The sequence below is a fragment of the Oryx dammah genome, unplaced genomic scaffold, assembly GCF_014754425.2.
Source record: "Oryx dammah isolate SB20612 unplaced genomic scaffold, SCBI_Odam_1.1 HiC_scaffold_3, whole genome shotgun sequence".
NCBI lineage: Eukaryota > Metazoa > Chordata > Mammalia > Artiodactyla > Bovidae > Oryx > Oryx dammah.
The window spans coordinates 44,771,785-44,790,547 of NW_024070187.1; positions in this window are offsets into that span (position 1 = coordinate 44,771,785).

Genomic DNA, 18,763 nt, shown 5'->3' on the forward strand with positions numbered 1-18,763 from the left:
CTGCTCCAATAGTCCCATGGAGTAGGTGGTTATTGGTTGAACTGTGTCTTCTAAAAAGACAGGTTGGAGTACTAACCCCTGGTACCTGTCAATATGACTTTATTTGAAAATAGAGTTTTTGCAGATGATTTCCAGTTAAGGTGAGCTCATAAGAGGGGCCCTAATCCGATACTACTGCTGTACTCAGAGAATACGGAAATCTGAACATAGGCATGCACAGAGGGATGGCAGTGTGAAGACGCAGAGGGAAGACAGCCATGTGAAGACATCAGCAGAGATTGGAGTTTCGCTACCATGAACCAAGGAATGTCTGGGTCTACCAGAAATTGGAAGAGACAAGGAAGGATCCTTGTCTAGAGGCTTCAGAGGGAGCATGGCTTTGCCAGAGCACTGATTTTGGACTCTTGCTTTCTGGAACTGTAAGACTATTGCAGTGTCTATTGTTTCAAGCCACCCAGTTTGTGACATATTGTTCCAGTGGCACTAGAAAACTAACATATAGGTGTTATCATTTTTCTTATTTTTTTAATTCAATGTCTTTGGGTCCTTACTGTGTCCCAGGCTCTGTGCTGAGCTCTGGAACCTGGACACAAAGCTTTAGATTCAGTTCAGTTCAGTCACTCAGTCGTGTCCGACTCTTTGCGACCCCATGAATCGCAGCACGGCAGGCCTCCCTGTCCATCACCAACTCCCGGAGTTGACTCAGACTCACATCCATCGAGTCGGTGATGCCATTCAGCCATCTCATCCTCTGTCATCCCCTTCTCCTCCTGCCCCCAATTCCTTCCAGCATCAGAGTCTTTTCCAATGAGTCAACTCTTCGCATGAGGTGGCCAAAGTATTGGAGTTTCAGCTTTAGCATCATTCCTTCCAAAGAAATCCCAGAGCTGATCTCCTTCAGAATGGACTGGTTGGATCTCCTTGCAGTCCAAGGGACTCTCAAGAGTCTTCTCCAACACCACAGTTCAAAAGCATCAATTCTTCAGCGTTCAGCTTTCTTCACAGTCCAGCTCCCACATCCATACATGACCACTGGAAAAACCATAGCCTTGACTAGACGGACCTTTGTTGGCAAAGTAATGTCTCTGCTTTTGAATCTGCTATCTAGGTTGCTCATAACTTTTCTTCCAAGGAGTAAGTGTCTTTTAATTTCATGGCTGCAATCACCATCTGCAGTGATTTTGTAGCCCAGAAAAATAAAGTCTGACACTGTTTCCACTGTTTCCCCGTCTATTTCCCATGAAGTGATGGGACCGGATGCCATGATCTTCGTTTTAGGTTAATACAGAGCAGATCTGAGACCCTGAGCTATCTGGTGAATTTCCGCATTCAAGCCCTTGTTTCTCGGGCTCGATCCAGCCATCCCCCACCTGTCTAGTGTGTGCTAGTTCCCACAGCTGGCTGAGAGACAGACAATACTGGCTCTGGAAGTGCTTGGGAGTTCTCCTGATCTGTCTTCCTGGTTTTCTGGTTTTCCAGGGGTGCCCGCTGAGGTTCTGAGGGGTCTTGCCACCCACAGAAAGGCAGCCTTGGGCTCTGCCGCATCTTCTCCCTCCCTGACTCTGATTAATTCATGTTATGAATAAATTCAACAAACAACAAATGTTTGTCGAATGAACACTAAATTATTAATTACTGGTAAAGAGAATGCATTATGCTTCCCAGAGGTATTTGAATGTGGAACAATGCTTTCACCCAGAGAAGGGAATTTCCAGGCATGGAATGGGGGTGGGAGTAAGGTGGACCAAGCAGAGTGAGGATTTGGAGACGAGCGCAGTCTTCTGCAGGTCTTTTATCTTATATCCTGAAAGTAACTTCTGTGTCTGTTCAGGATGTGGCTGGCTGCCCTCAAGGATTCTAGGAGAGGGCTGAGGAAGAGTTGGGTCTGCCCCGTACTTTGGGAGGCCATGCAGGGCTGTGAACAGTGCCCTCCCGGATGCAGAAGGAGGCAGTGGCCCCATTCTATGCATGTACCAGGGCTGCTGTTTTAAACTCCAATACTGCTTAACAATTCAGAAATAGATCCATTATAGGTCTGCTTTAGCCCCAGGGCTTTAACACAGGTCACTAGAAAATCCAAGCTTGCACAGTAATTCAAACTCTCAAGAGGGAAAGAAAACAATTCTCTTCAGCACTTCCTTATCCACCTCTCCCATCCTCACCCCCAACATAAGAGAGAACACCTCTTCATTTCTGTAGTACTTTTGAATAAATAGCTCTTACATTGAACTTGAAATCTAAATTTTTCTTCAGCTATTAATTGATAAGAGGAGCTCATTTTACCTCTCATGCTCTGAAGTAAGATTACAGTGTAAATAAACTGGGTCAGGTTTAGCAGGATGGACGTGAACTGTTCCCTAATTCCTTTTAATCTCTGTAAAGGAATAACTAGGATTTGGACATCAACATTCAATAAGCAATTATGTCACTCCTTCAGACTCCATCTAAATCAGTTCACTGTTCACTCAAAACCGCCAAAGCGTGCTCTTAAATTGCAATCTCCTCGGTTTGTTCTGGCCCCTGAGAGGAAGGGAGGTTGTAGGAGGGATTTGATTTGATTTATATTAATTTTTAGAGTATCAAGGGTTTCTTGTTTTACTTGACACGGATCAGGGAAAAGGGGTCAGTAAACAAGGTTTTCTCAACTACTGATCGCTACACCGTGCTCAGCATCTCAGGAGCCTGCTTTCTCATTTTCTCAGTGCCTTAGAATCATTATCTAATTATTAATCTCACCCTAGAGTTCTGAGGAGCTTATGATGCCCATTGAAGTTAATGAAGGCTTTTACCTATAGGTCTGGCACTAAATCATTGTGATTGACTGAGTGCCCACAATCTGGTAGGCACTGATAGAACTGGCAGAGGGGAAAAAGAATTAAAAACAGAAGGAATTAAGAAGAGGAAGAAAGAGAAAGCGTGGGGAAGGAGGAGGGTCGAGAAACCAAACCCAGACTGGAACTTCAAAACACCTCATTAGGAAAATGGGGCAGTTAAGGAAGAAATCACCAAGTAATCTGCTTACACTTTAATTAATTATTCATTTATATATATTTACGTGGCACACTTTCTCTAGGGAACCCAATGTGCTTTGCAAAAGTATTAAATAATTAACTCTCTCAAATCTGAGTGAAGTGGAAAGGCAGTGAAAATATTCCAGGAAGAGCCAAGCAGGTTGGTGAGTGATGACCAGATGCGTTGCTTTGAAAAAGCAAACCCACATGGTGCCTGGCAGAGGCCACAGGACACAAGGCTTCTTCTGGGGGCTGACACTCTGGCGGTCTGTCTTAGCATATTCCAGAGTAAGCAGGTTTTTTTAATGTAGATAAATGATGCTAGAAGGACAGACAAACACATAAATAGAGATGAATTACTGTAGAAATCCAGTATATTTTGAGAGAGGCTGTTATTAGAAGAAAGTCGAATGGGAAACGTTAAAAAAATACTGCCTTCAAGACAAAAATAAAAGGAAGTATTTCAAATCAAGAACATCAAATATGGCATTAAATAAAATGAAACTGCAAAGGCCAAACACCCAATGATGAGCCATAACATTTACTAGGCTGTGTTTGAACATATTTTCAGTTTCTAAAATTGTATCTTCACTGCACTGTTGACAAGACACATATTAAAAAAAAAAACATACCTTTAACACAAATGGTTTAAATATCTCTGTGGGAAGTATAAATGTATTTGCCAAATCATCAGAGGGCAAAACCAAACAAAAGTCATAGGAAATGGAAAAAAAAAAAAAAAAACTGAGAAGTGAAAGTAGCAGATATGTGGCTGTAGTGGAGAAGGAAATGGCAACCCACTCCAGCGTTCTCGCCTGGAGAATCCCAGGGACGGCGGAGCCTGGTGGGCTGCCGTCTATGGGGTCGCACAGTCGGACACGACTGAAGTGACTTAGCAGCAGCAGCAGCAGCAGTCAGAGTGGCTGCAGAATGAGTAGAGTAGCCATGTGCCTCCCTGGGCTAAGACCTCTTGGTCAATTACAGGAACAGACTTCAGTTCACTGCGTCTTACAATTGATAAACCGGAATCCACACACACAGAAGAACAGGCATGATCCTTGGAGAGATCAAAGTGATTAAAACCACAACATGTAATCGTTCACTTACCTGTCACCCAGTGACACACAGACCAGCAGCTAATGTTGAGATTTGGCCAATTAGCCTATAGGAAGTCTCAATGTGGGAGAGAGATGGTAATGAACAAGAAGACATGTTTTCTCACCTCCTTAAAATGAAAGATGACCTTACCCTAAGTCCATTGGCAGGAAATTCAAATAAAAAGGAAAGGGTGGTGAGTTGCAGGGGAAGACACTTTTTAAAAAATCATTCTATGGATCCCCAACTCCATCTGGAATCCTGACTGCTTTCAATTTTTATTTTACCTTTAAAAAACAAACAAACAGGGATTTGTCTTCCTTGGTTTGTGAGATAGAATTCGTCCTCTACCAACTCCCAATCAAGGACCTTTGAGAAAGTCCCTTCACCCTCCTGAGCAGGCTTTACCCATTGAAAATGATGCCAGCCACTCTCAGGATTGTTCCTAGGATTAAAGGACAAGGTGGCTGAGAAGTGCTTTGCAAACTACACAGATGTGGGGTTATTTGTATCATTTTGGACAGGGATCAGTCTTACTATTCAGGACACACACTTCTGAGCATCAGGAACGAAAACCTCAGAGGTCTCTGCCTCCCACCTTTTCCCACAGACCAACATCCCAAGCTGCTACCACTGAAATATTCCAACATCATGCTCTGGTTTCAAAGATGTTAGTTTCATTTTTATTGCTTGCTTCCCCACCCCCTGCACTCATCCCAGTTTATCTGGTGAAGTTCAGCCTTAGTCAGGGAGCAGTTTTCAGCCTTCACATAAATGGACCAGCATCTTCCTACCTAACCCTCCTCCTTCCAGCAACACAGACCACAAAACAAAACCAAACAAGCCCTGTCCCTGTATTCTTTCAGGGACTGTAGATAAATTCTCCTTCCCCCAGATAAACACCAAGGCTGCCTATTGGGCTTCCCTGGTGGTTCAGTCAGCAAATAATCTGCCTGCAATGCAGGAGACCTGGGTTCCATCCCTGGGTCGGTAAGATGCCCTGGAGACTGGAATAGCTACCCACTCCAGTATTCTTGCCTGGGGAATCCTCATGGACTGAGGAGACTGTTGGACTACATAGGATCACAAAGAATCGGACACAACTGAAGCAACTGAGTATACACACACACACAAGCTATATTATTAAGGCACTATGAATATTTTAGGTAATATTATCATTTACATGAGGACTCTATTCAAGGATATTTGCTATAGCTATAGTTTGAATCTATTTTATATATTACATATAGAGAGCAAACAACTATATATTAGAGATTAAGATTAAACTTATTTAATCTTATTATACAAAAAAAGATTAAACTTATTTTGTATATGTAAGTTTATATATTTTATATATACATAAAATTCACTTAAATTTGTCTATATCTAACCTCAACTCACCAAATTTAAAGTTAGGATGGTTGACAGGTACTTCCCTGACATTTCTAAATCCTGCATCTCCAATTATACAAAAGAAACATCTGCCTACCTAGCCAATTTAACAAAAATAGGCAAAATAAGGGGAAAGCCCTGGCAGCATCAAGGTGAGAAGCAACACTCCTTAAATGATAACGCCAGATCCCCCAACTGTGATCTCATTAAACCTCACCACACTAAGATGAAGGATTCAGTCACTGCTTTTATTTTTATTCTCAGGGAAAAAGACAGTGGAGGTCCAAGGAGATTGAGCCAATTTTCAAGGTCACTCACGTATACCACAGTAAAAAAGCTGAAAGCCAAATATCTTCAGTCTGCCTGGCTGTGGCAGCCCCCGCTGGACACCAATGCCTGTCCCAGCAGAGGACGGAGAGCACTGGACCCCAGACGGCACTTCACCCTCTTGGGAAATTTCACAAAGCTTTTCCCATTCCTCCAGACTATGGGTAAGCATCCAAATGATTGTATTACAGCATTTAATATCCTCCCATTTCCCACCCAAACTGAGAAATATTTAAAGGCTTAAGAGCACCAAACATGAACAGTCAGTTATTTGTTGGTGCTGCTATTCTTCTGCAAAGAAAGAAATGGCAAAACCATCTTTGCACTCCCAACTTAAAATTAAAAAGTGGACTTGCAGAATCAAAAGTTCAGCTTCCCTCAGTGAATAGAAAGGGGTTTGCCCCTTAGCTGGGAGTTTCAAGTAGTCATTTTCACACATGTACTATGTGTCTAAATAGTTTGAGAAGTAAAACTGATTTCAGGTTGAAAAACCTCTGGCCACATTCCATAGAAAAATTCAAACATTGTTACATGGAACAATTTTCAGATTACTGGCAATGCATACTTTTATTTCACAATAGTCTCTACACCATATATATTAATTATGGATCCTCTAGTACAGGGTTTCAAAACTGGGGGGTGAAATTTTCCCTCCAGGAGACATTTGGCAATGTCTGGAGACATTTTTGCTTATCACAACCAGGAGAGGGGATGTTGCGCTTCTGGCATCGAATGAGGGCAGGGCAGGGATGCTGTTAAATATGCTAGTGACACAATGCATAGGACAAGCCCCGCAACAAGGAATGACCCAGCCCCAAATGTCAACAGTGCCAAGGTTGAGAAACTCTGCTCTATGACCATCACATCCAACATCAGGAAATAGGTGCCCCTTTCCTTCTGTCCCCGCCCAGAAGTCTGCTTGAATTCTTATTGTTGTTACTGTTGTCTTAGCAGGCTTCACATTAGAATAGCTTGAACCAAAAATATTTTTTTGGATCTTTTGCATCTCCAAATGTTGAATACCTGGAGTCTGAGAATGCCATTTGCAATGTGCTTTATGATTTGCATTATAAATAGGGTCAAGAACGTTTATATTCTGCATTTGTCTATATTTAATCTAGGTTGTAAATGGAAGCTCCAGCACACAAAGGCCACACATTACCTTTCTGGAGAGAGATTATGTCAGTCGGTTGGGTGCACTGTGTTCTATTAAAGTTGAAACCAGGCTTCCCTGTCAGACTCTTACAGCTCAATACATTTGGGTCTCCCAGCAGAAAGCACAGGCGTCCTGCAAATGGCTCCTTGTGCACAGAGGAAAGAGCAGATCCGGACCACTGGAGCGTGGCCTGCCACCACCCCTTAGCATCCTCCCTATTACCCACTCAGGCCTGGGAGAGAAGCCTGCCTGACAGCTATCAGGGGACCTCTGCAATTGAGTCAAGTAAACACCTTGGGGCTGTGTAAAGCGAGAACAAGAGGTTCTAAAACCCTCTTCCTTGTATACCTCTGAGTCCCACAACTCACACTGTGCAATTGGATCTCTTCCTGTCCTCCACCTATTCTTCCCCATGTGTCAACTTGGCTCTTAAGATAAAGACAAAGCTCCTTTAGTGCCTGCAAAGTCCTACCCACTGCCTTTACTCTCTCTGCTCCTGCCACACTGACCTAATCCTCACATAAGGCACTGTCCCACCACAGGGCCTTTGCACAAGCTGTTCCCATTTCCTCAAGCTCCCCTCCACTCCCCCTACCTTACCTAATTAATTCACTTGCTGGTTTAACAGACATCATCTCAGCCCGTCACTTCCTTAAGAACACTTCCCAGACCACCCTAAATCAAAGCCCTTGAACACACATCTCCATCTTGCTCTTCCTTTGGCGCATTCACACTGATGCAGGTTTACAATCATTTGTGTAATGATTTGAATAATGTCTGGCTAGGACACATCATTGTACTCTGAACAACAAGCACAACACTTACCATATCACAGATGCTGGGTAAGTATTGGTTATTTGACTATTTAATTAGACATTAAACATAAAATGAATGAAACGACATGATTGAATGAATGAAACGTTAAATCACCAGCCAAGATATAGGTGTGAAAATGTGTGTGCTTAGGTCCAGGTAACCATTCGGATTGTCAGTATTCGGCATTGAGATTATCGAAAGGAGCAGAAGAGAAACCTTGCCTACAAAACAACTGAGAAAAAAATTGTATACCTCACTTAGAGCATCATTAAGTTAGAGAACAACTCCCACACTGTGCTTTAGGATGAAGCCAACATCCAGATTCTCATCGCAAATTTGGCTCCCCTAGAATTCTCTTCTTCTCTTCCCTGATCCTGCTGCTTCCTAAACGTGAAATAGTCACAGCTGCACCATTCCTTTACTTTTTTTCTCTTTTTTTTGGCGTGGCTAACCTTCTTTCTTTAGTTGTATGTTGTAAAGTACCCAAGAAGCCAAGAGCACCATTTGAGATATTTAAATACGAATTTGAGAAATGATTCTGACTTAGATATAAAAGCCCACAGTCACCATGATGAACATGACTGCAATGTTTAAAATCCCTAAATAAAGAGTTGCAGCACTTTCTGCATATTCATTGCTGAAATGAATATTATATATGATTCCTGACTTTGTAAGCATTCAAGCCAGGCAAGAAGGGAATGAGGATTTGCTTAGTTTTATCAATGAAAACAGACTGCACTTGACCGAAGAAAGAACTGTTTCCTCTAGGATAAAGAGTGCTGTGTACATGGAAAGCAGTTCTGTGTATTAGTCTCTGAGCAAAGCTTTATTTTTATACTATTGTGTCATTTTATGCACAGTCCCCAAGTGCCTTGTCAGTGACAGCCACTCATTAAATCACTTAAACTATCGTATAAAGATGGAATTTAAGCTACACTAAGCCGGGCAGTCCATTAGCAAATACTGATGGCTCCCCATGGGGTCCCAAGGATTCCTGCAGGTGATGAAGGTATATATTAAAGGAGTATATGGTCCGTTTCCTTGAAAGAACTTGGAGGCAAATCTAAGTGACAGAGAGATGAATGTGTGATCAAAATAAGATTATTCAGATAAGAACTGTCTTGGAAAAATAAATTGAAGGTCAGCAGTGGGTCCTCCTCACAGACAGAGGAGGGAAGCTGGGCTCTGAATAAAAAAGTTGGTGAAAGGCTAGAAGGTAATGACTCTGGTTAAAGAACCTCTAAGAGGTCAGTTTGGTTGAGCTCCTCCACTTTGGGACAGATGAAGCCACAGGATAAACTTGGTACATCTTCCAGAAAGGTCAATTTTCCCTTTCTGGCAAAAAATGTATAATATTTTTCAACATGGAAACAAACATGGCTGTATCATGGGGGATAATTTTTTTAAAAACCTAAGAAAATGTGGAGCCACAAGAACTTTTGCAGACTGAAGATGGGTGCACAAACGGGTTCAGTCACTCTGGAAAACGATTAGGGAGTTTCAGTTAAGCTGAAATAGGCAAAACCCATGATCTAGAGGTCTACTTCTAGATATGAAAGTGAAAAGAGAAAGTAAAATCACTCAGTCGTGTACAACTCTTTGTGACCCCATGGACTGTGGCCTACTAGGCTCTTCTGTCCATGGGATTTTTCAGGCAAGGGTTCTGGAGTAGGTTGCCGTTTCCTTCTCCAGGGGATCTACCTGATCCAGGGATCAAACCCAGTTCTCCAGCATTGCAGACAGACGCTTTACCATCTGAGCCACCAAGGAAGCCCACTTCTAGATCTATATAACCCCAATTTCATGCTCAGGTGTACCAACAGATATTTACAAGAACATTCTTAAAAACCAACAACTGGATACAGTCCCAATGCCTATCAACAATGAGCTAGCTGTATAAGTAGATCGTAAAAAGTGAAAGTGAAAGTTTTAGTCACTCAGCCGTGTTCATGGACTGTAGCCCACCAGGCTCCTCTGGCCATGAAATTCTCCAGGCAAGAATATTTTAGTGGGTTGCCATTCCCTTCTCCATGTGTTCAGTCACTCTGGAACGCCAGGGGATGGAACCCAGGTCTCCTGCAGATTCTTTGCCATCTGATCCACCAGGGAAGCCCATAAGTGGACCATGGAGTCCTCACATAATGCACCCATGGCAATGAAAATGGGTGAACTACAACCACACGTGGCATCACAGGCGACTCTCACAAACATATTGAGTGAAAGAAGCCATACACAAAGAAATAAATAGTGCATGATTCCATTTACATAAAATCTCAAAATAGGCAAAATGGACTATAGTAGCTGGTTTCCTTCAGGGAGAAGAGAGCAAGGTACAAAAGGGTGAGGTCTTGTGAGGCATTTATTTACCTGGTGATCAGAAGCCTTGTGATAATTCATTATGCTGTTTATGCTTTGTGTACTTTCTAGAATGTATGTTATGCATATTTAATCATATTCTAAAGATTAATTTTTTTTCTTAAAACGTGTAACCCTTTGAAAATAAAAACACTAGCTTTCAGAGAAGTATGTTGCTTGTGGGTGGGACTACCTCCCACCCTCACTACCGCAAATTTGCTGCAGTATGTGTTCATCCTTGGTGATTAAGTTCAAGAGGTATTGGCGAGGCAGAGGGGCTATCATGGAAGACCTGGGAGCTAGGAAGTGGATGGGAGTTGGCCTGGTTGTTGGCCAGCTCTGGTGGGGAGTCCATCAGGGACACTACTTCCTGGGGATTGCCAAATGTAAGCACTAGACCAGGGTTACCCGAAGAGACCGGAAACAAATGAACCCACAATGCAAGAGGAATTGGGTTTAAGTATAAAAATCACAGGATAGAGCCAGATAAATGGTACCAAATGACAGATACAAGCAATGAGACCGCAAAGAGGAAACAACTAGAAAGAAGTTGCTGAGGAGTCCGAGTAAGGCCAGAAAATAGAAAGATGGGTTCATCTCCCAGAAAGCTGAAACCCAGGGGACTAGGACTGTTTCCCACGCTGCCTGTCTTCCAGCATTACCACTCTGAGGACTCAGAGAATCTGAATTTGAATCTAGGCTTCCAGGTGGTGTCAAGGTAGAAAGAAAAGAACACACTTTGTCTAAAAGTTTGTTAGACTGATTTATAACTTCAAAGTCTTTGGTTGTATGGAATGCTGGTCTTCATTTGTACTTTTGCCCCAGGGCCCAGGAATGTTAGGGGTGGATGTTCAGGAGTCTCACATTTATCCCTTAAGAAAGCACCGCTCTAGCTTATCAAGATTTTCTGAAACAGTGATGCTGACAAATCAATGCCCATTACTAGCTATCCCCTATCCCCCAGCTATGGGCAAACTTCACACTGATAGCATGGTTTCTGAATTATTAGTGCCAATAAAAATGCTGAGCGGGGCAGGAGTTAAGTCCGGAGTCTTGTGAGAACTTGTTAGAGATCTCCAAGATTGATGTCAGCCCATTCATCTGTACATTGTATACGGCATTATTTGACCATCAACACAACCTACTAATCAGTTCCATCCTACCTATATGGTGGAAGGTTTTTGAACTCTGATGTAATCAATATGCTTGGCAGGCTGCTCACCTCATGCTCGGGGACTCCTGCTGAGAAGAAATGGAGTGGTTTGACCAGACTTGCCTAGTTCCTGGTGCTCACCCTCCTTTGTACGTGACACTCTTCACTCTTTTTCCTGCTACTGACTTAAACAGCATGATTGAATCTGGTCACTTGTTAAAGGCAGAGGTGAGCCGTACACAAGGTAATGAGGCAAACCTTCAAGATGATCTCCAGAGTTTCTAGTCTGATGGGAAAATTGGCATAAACTTCAGAGAACCAAAGGGCAAGGGTCAGTACAGTTTTTCTGTAAAGCATCAAATCATGAATATCTCACACCTTGCAAGTCATACAGTCTATATTGCTACTACTCAACTCTGCTTTGAGATCAGCCACAGTGCGAAAGCCACAGTGGAGAGCACAAAGAAATGACGAGAACGTGTTCTTTATTGATAAAGCAGGTGGGAGACCAGATATGGCCAGTGAGTCATAGTTTGCAGACCTCTGTTCTAGGGTAAACACTCCCTGAGAATAAGCAAAGAACTTTAGGAAGTGGATTAATTCTCTGAATCAGTAAAAAAAAAAAAAAAAAACCACCACAAAAAACAGCGCCATGTATCACCCTTAAGGTGGATCTCACTGGGAGCTCTGCTCTGCAGATCAAAGACTGTTTAAAACACCAATCTGCTTGTGCCTTTCTCAGCCTGAAAAGTCTCCAGGGTTCATATCCACATAGAGCCAGCCCAGCCACCCTGCCCTCTTTTCCAGCTTCACGCACACCATCAGCCACACAAATCTCTTCCTGTTCCTTCGTTAGCTGTGCAGAGTCATGTCTCCAAACCTTTGCCCACGCTGTCACTCAGCAGAGAAGACTTCCCATGCTGTTTTCAGACTCTTATTCATCCTTCAAGACACCGTTCAAATGTCTCTGTCTTGATGTTTCCCTGGCACCCCTGGGTTGGGTTAATTTTCACCTCGTCTGTGTCCCCAGCACACTCTGTATATAATCTATACTTCAATGCAGCTTCAGAGTGATCCCTTCCAATTGATGTTTAATGGTTTACCCTCATCTTGTACGGTATTTTTTAAATCTGTTTGCTCCTTCCCCCCTGGGTTGTGAACACGCTTAGACACAGCAGTACCTTGTGACTCATCCTTTACCTGGAGTTAGCACTGGATCTGCCATGGAAAGGGGCTGAGTTCATGTTTGTGCAACTGTTTAACTCAGTGCCAAATCCAGTCTGGGCCACCAGGGCTTCATGGAATGATTTACAGTTTACATTGTCTGTTATTTTTATACTTTCAGTGGCTTAATAAGCAACTCTTTTTGACAAGGTACTTGGGAACTGTTCATCAATAACAGAATGACATGAAAATCAGGTTCAGAGGTAAATACAGAAATCTCTCCAACATTATATGTTCCCTTCAAATTGGGAGGGATAATGGTTTGGATTTATCCATGTTATTTCTGCACATGCATTTTCCTTTTTGGAAGATAGCTCATGAAAATGTCATTCCTTTATTAGATATGGGAATGTGTTGCCTTTTCTTTTATTAATGGCTTTCCCCGATCTTGTGGTCTTGCTCTCCTGTTCCATTTAGAACAATAGAATGATCACTTCTTCAGTCGAACCCTAGCAACTCAAAAGTGTGGCTGCAGTTTTTCAGAGTGCCTCTTGGATGATCTCTCGCAGAATTAAATCCAGGGGAGAATAGAGTTTATGAAATGCCAGGTGTCCCCGGGGCTGCTGCTGCTGCTGCTGCTGCTAAGTCGCTTCAGTCCTGTCTGACTCTGTGCGACCCCATAGATGGCAGCCCACCAGGCTCCCCCGTCCCTGGGATTCTCCAGGCAAGACCACTGGAGTGGGTTGCCATTTTCTTCTCCAACGCATGAAAGTGAAAAGTGAAAGTGAAGATGCTCAGTCGTATCCGACTCCTAGCTGTTACATTATTTGTCCAAGGGATAGATCAGTATTTGAGATGGACATACATTGACTACTTAACGCCCCCCCCCCATGTCATCTGGCTTTCTGCAGCACCCATTTTCCAGATGCTGCTTTTTCTGCAAATTAATGTATATGGCAGGCTTCCCAGGTGGCTCCGTGGTTAAAAAAAAAAAAAAAACAAATCTGCCCACTATACATACAGGAGACCTAGGTTCGATCCCTGGGTATGGAAGAACCACTGGAGAAGGAGATGGCAACCTACTCCAGTATTCTTGCCTGGGAAATGCCATGAACAGAGGAGCCTGGTCAGGCTACATCCAGGGGATGGCAGAAAGAGTTAGACACGACTTAGTGACTAAACAACAACAACGAATAGGGCACACACGACTGGGATCAGGGGGTGGGGGTATGGAGGCGGGAGGGGGGGTGGTCAGATATGCAGGTATACTCTGCCCCCAGGCCCCCTGAAGGGGGCAAGTGGGAGGCTGCTCACTCTGTTCTACCATTAGTCCTAGCCTCGGGCTGCCCAGAGTGAGAGGGAGAAGGGGTCCAGGGACAATGGGTCATATTTTTATAACTTACACACAAGAACCTTACAGTCCAGGACTGGCCCCAAGGAAAACCGAGGCAAAAATTTCAGACTAGGCACACCCCAAACCTCGATCTTGCTTGCTGTAGAGTTGCTCTTGCTCTTGCTCCCTGTAGAGTTTTGGACAGCCTCACGTTTCCCCCCTTATTTGCCCTGAGAATTCTTGGGGAAACAGTAGGTCTAAGAGAATTGAGCCCCTCAGCAGGCAAGGTGACTCAGTCCTGCCCCCAGTTAGGTGGTGGCATTGTCACCTCTCTACCTTCCTCCCAGTCTCTCCCTCACTAGCACCTCCCTTTCCCATAAAGAACTGGCCCTGCCTGGGGCCCCACACCAGCAGGAAGCCCAGGCAGGCTAGTTCCTCAAGGTTACAGAGACCACGAACAAGAGCAAGGGAAAGGAGAAGTGCTGGAAATCAGTTTCTTTTAGGCTTGTCTAATATCCTCTGGGCTCTGAGTTTGGCAGGGCATAAATAGATAATCAAAGATTTTTACTTTCCCAGGTTGGAATTATGTAACCAGGAGCGGCTTCTTCCTTTGTTTTCCTGAAACTTCTCTAGAAGGAAATTCCCCTTTCGTTCTCAATCACAATGAGTGTTTCCCCCTGTGCTTTTACTTGCAGATCTTCAAGTCAGCAGCCTCTGAAGCTAATCAGATAATTCTGTGTGAGTTAATGCACACACTGGAGTTTTAAAAATATATCCTTCACGATCCTTTGGAGTGCATGCGTGTGTGTGTGTGTGTGTGTGTGAAGAAATATCATATACTGACATGGATAACCCTTTCCAGAAATAGCTCTGATTCCTTTTTCCAGATCTACTGAATTCAACTTGGTCCCACTCCCCTCCTTCCCACCCCCAAGCGCTTCAAAGATGAGTAAGTGTTCTATCCGTGCTCTCAATCTGAAAAGGTGAACTGTTCAACTCCTGTTGACAGAGGGAATAATTTCTTCCCTTGGTACACGAATTCTGATTCTCTGAGGTTTCAGCCCCCATTCCTAATGACTCTAAACTCTATCCTTGGCTCTGGAGACCCACCCTCCTCCTGGACATCTCCATATATTTATCCCCCGTGCCATTTCCAGCTCCACCCGTCTGTCCCACCTTTAGTCCACCAGACCTGCACTTCCTCTGGCACTTCCTGCAGCACTGGGAATATACCCGGTTATCCAAGGGAGAAACACACTGCCCCTGGCCAGGAATTCTTTTCTGGGAAACAAGCCTTGCTCTCATTGTGCCCCAGGGGAGCCTCTCGCTTCCTACTTGTCTCCGAGTCTGGGCAGTTTTATCCTCTTCATTCCTCGTCAGGTTGCTATGGCTCAGGTCCTCAGCTTCTTCCCTGCTGCTGCTGCTGCTAAGTCACGTCAGTCGTGTCCGACTCTGTGCGACCCCACAGATGGCAGCCCACCAGGCTCCTCCATCCTTGGGATTCTCCGGGCAAGAACACTGGAGTGGGTCGCCATTTCCTTCTCCGATGCATGAACGTGGAAAGTGAAAGTGAAGTCGCTCAGTCATGTATGACTCCTAGCGACCCCGTGGACCGCAGCCTACCAGGCTCCTCCACCCGTGGGATTTTCCAGGCAAGAGTACTGGAGTGGGGTGCCATTGCCTTCTCCCCTAGACCTCCTTAAATTAGAATGATGCCTCATGGGTATTTGGAAAGGACAAGGGTTGGCAGGCTTTTCCCATAAAGGGCCAGGTAGCATTTCCAGCTTTGTAGGTCAGTTTGTAGGTCAAGATGCAAAATTAAGGCTATGATACAACTAGAGAGAGAATAAATTTCCATAATATATTTTACTGATAAAATTCAAAATATAATAATAATTGAAGATTGAAGACTTTTCTAATAATAATACGGGTCTGCTAATGAGAACAATGGAATTCTTTTGGGGGAAAAGATAATACTTTGCTTAATTAGGTTCAGTCTTAGTATTTTCCTATCATCAAAATCTTTTGCAAACGTTCGTCTGTGAAAAATCATGCTTAGCTTAGCTCTTAGGCTAAAAACAAAAACCAGTGGTGGACTAGATTTGGCCCGCAGTTTGCCTACTTCAGGGAAAGAATGAGAGATAGCAGAGAGTACTTAACACGCTGTGGGTACTCAGAGGATGTTGGTTATGATAATGATTTCTTATCTTCCTATCCACGTTCACCCTTGGCTTCAGACATGTAAATACTTGGGGTTTCCTGGAGCTGTTTCATCCCTCTGAACTTTGTTCATCCTGTTTTTCTCCCTTCTTCCATCTCTTTTCATCCAACTTCTCCCTCAAGGTCCTGCTCAGAGTGACTCTTTACAGAGGTCCCTCCCTGCCACGTAGCATCCAGTGGTTTACTTCCTCCACTTCAAACTGTTAATAGAAGCCATGCATTACTCATAAGGTCCCCAGCTCTGTGCCCGATCACAGTATGTGTTCAACAAATATTGGCTGAAGAAATAAAAGGAGCTCCTCCCGCGAATGGAAGATTCAGAAGAAAACTTCCTTGACTGCCCCAGCTCCCTGGGAGCTCTTTGTTCTCTGCATACCTAAAGCCCTTGTGGATTTTCTTCTAGGGAACCTGGGCTCTGGGTACAAACCCCAGTATTCCATCACTTCCTAGCTTTGTGGCTCTGTATAAAAAATCGCTTAACTTCTCTGAGACTCCACTTCCTTATTGATAAAACAAGGATAACGTTGGTGTCCATCTCACATGTTGTTTGCAGATTAGATGAAATAGAGCGTATAAAACACTCAGCACAGTGAATACTCTACAAATGATTGTTGCTTGGTCACATTTACTGAGTAATGACCATGGTTTAAGCCCTTTTGTTAATGTTTACTCCCCACAATGACCCTATGAGGGAGGTAGGTAGTATTGTTATCCCCATCCTACAGATTCGAAAACTTGAGGTTTTAGAGGTTGTGTAATTTGCCTGAGGTCACATAGCCAGTGTGATAGAGCCAGGATGCAAGCCCAGGATGTCTGCCTTCAAAGTTGTGCTGCTAACCCTGGCTGGAAGAGATGTACCTCTTTTGCAAGATCATAGGCTATTTGAGGGTCAGGAATGTGTTCCGGAATTCTTCGTACCTTTCCTAGCTGCCAGCACAGCATCTTGCATGAGATGAAGCTCCATAGGCACCTGCTCATTCATTTACCCATCTCTCCTCCACCCTGATCCAGACGAGGGATCAGAGTGTTCTAGAGACATTTCTTACTGTCTGGGATTGACCACCAATGAGCACCTTGGTGTCTCAGAGATGGTGATAGGAAGGGAAGCAGAAAAGAATAGTGTAACTAAGGAAGCGGTGCAGGTGGGTTCTGGAGAGAGTTTCGCCTGTTCAGAAGGTGACTGTGGGCTTTCGGCCTATCTCACAGAATTCATAATCCCTGTGGGAGCCCCAAGGCCACCATCAGTAAGCGACTCTAAGGACACTGACCAGTGCAAACTGACTCCACTGATTGTCTGTAACGTGCTTGTTCCTCTTAATCAAAGTGATGTCATCCTTTGATTTCAGAAAGTGAAGGATAGCAAAATTAATGATGGCTTCAGTGGGCTTCTGACAGCCAAGGCCGCCGAGGAGCCGTAGGGCTGCAGAGCCCGCTGCATTTCAATGATGTGCACCGGGATTTCTTCACTAACGAGGGTGCCGTAAGTCTTAATTACCCAGAACTGAAGCCTCACCTTGCTGCCTGTCCCCCGGGAGCACTCTGTGAAGTCAGTGGGAGCTCTGCCTGCAGTCAGCCTGGTGAAAACTTGCCTGCAAATATTTGCAAATTACCTTGAGCACCTCGGATAGAAACGGGGGGAGAATTATTTGTTTTAAGATGTTGGCATAGCCCAGTCCCTGCCTTGCCTGACGCTTACTGCAATGATGCTCCAATCCCACTCCCTTTATCTCTGATTAATTCGGGACTGTGGGCCTCTTTTCTTCGTGGTTGATGACCCACCTCTTTGGTCTCACCCTCAGCCAAACCGCTGGTAATCTCCCGTTGTTCTCACTCTTTGCTTAGCTGCTCTTTCTAGACAGCCTAATGCATTTTCCATTAGAGAAACCGATTTGCCCTTTCGTTTCCAGCAACGACAAGCTGCAAGCTCCCCCCTGGAAGAGGTCAAGACCACCTACATGGCTCTTCCTTCCCTCTGGGAGTAGATATTCTTGGTACCCCACCCGTGTCCCCCTGACCAGGGGCTGCTAACAGCTCACAGCTGCTCCCTTCTCAGAGACTTGCCCTGGGAGAAAAGCACCAGGCATTTTTGTGGGAAATGTCTGGAGGTTTTGCCTTTTTTCTGGGGACAGCCTGATAACAAGGTACAAGGCCCCCACACCCAGAGCTCTGCATGGGATCAGGCTGGGGCTAGACCGTACCTCTGCCTGCCCTATTCATGCTTCCCACACACATGCTTCTCACTTCTTCCAGAAACTGCTTGCCCAAAAAGCCAGTCTCAGGCTCAACTTCTTGGCATCCCAGCCTAGGACACCTCTCCATGCCACCCTCCCCACTGCAAGCAGAGTAGCCTTTAGACCCTCAGCCTGATCTTGTCATTTCCTTTCTTAAAATCGGCTATGACTCCCAACAGCCAAACTCCATCACAGACCGGGTGCTGTTTAACCCTCCTGCCTCACCTCTCATCATACCTTCTGCCTCACCTGAGAAGTCACTTCCTCCAGAGGGACTCACCCAGACTCCCTTCTGAGGCCTGAGACATTTGTGCATGTCCACACAGCCCTCTGGACTGACCCCTCCCATAAATCCTATTGTATTGAGACTACCTGCCTCCTTGTCTTTCTTCCCCTGTAGACAACAACCCCCTCCGGTATTCCCAAAGCCCACCATGCATCTGGTCCACATGAGACTTTCAGTAATTATTAATGTTTGTTGGTTGATGAAATGAACTGATGAAGGAATAA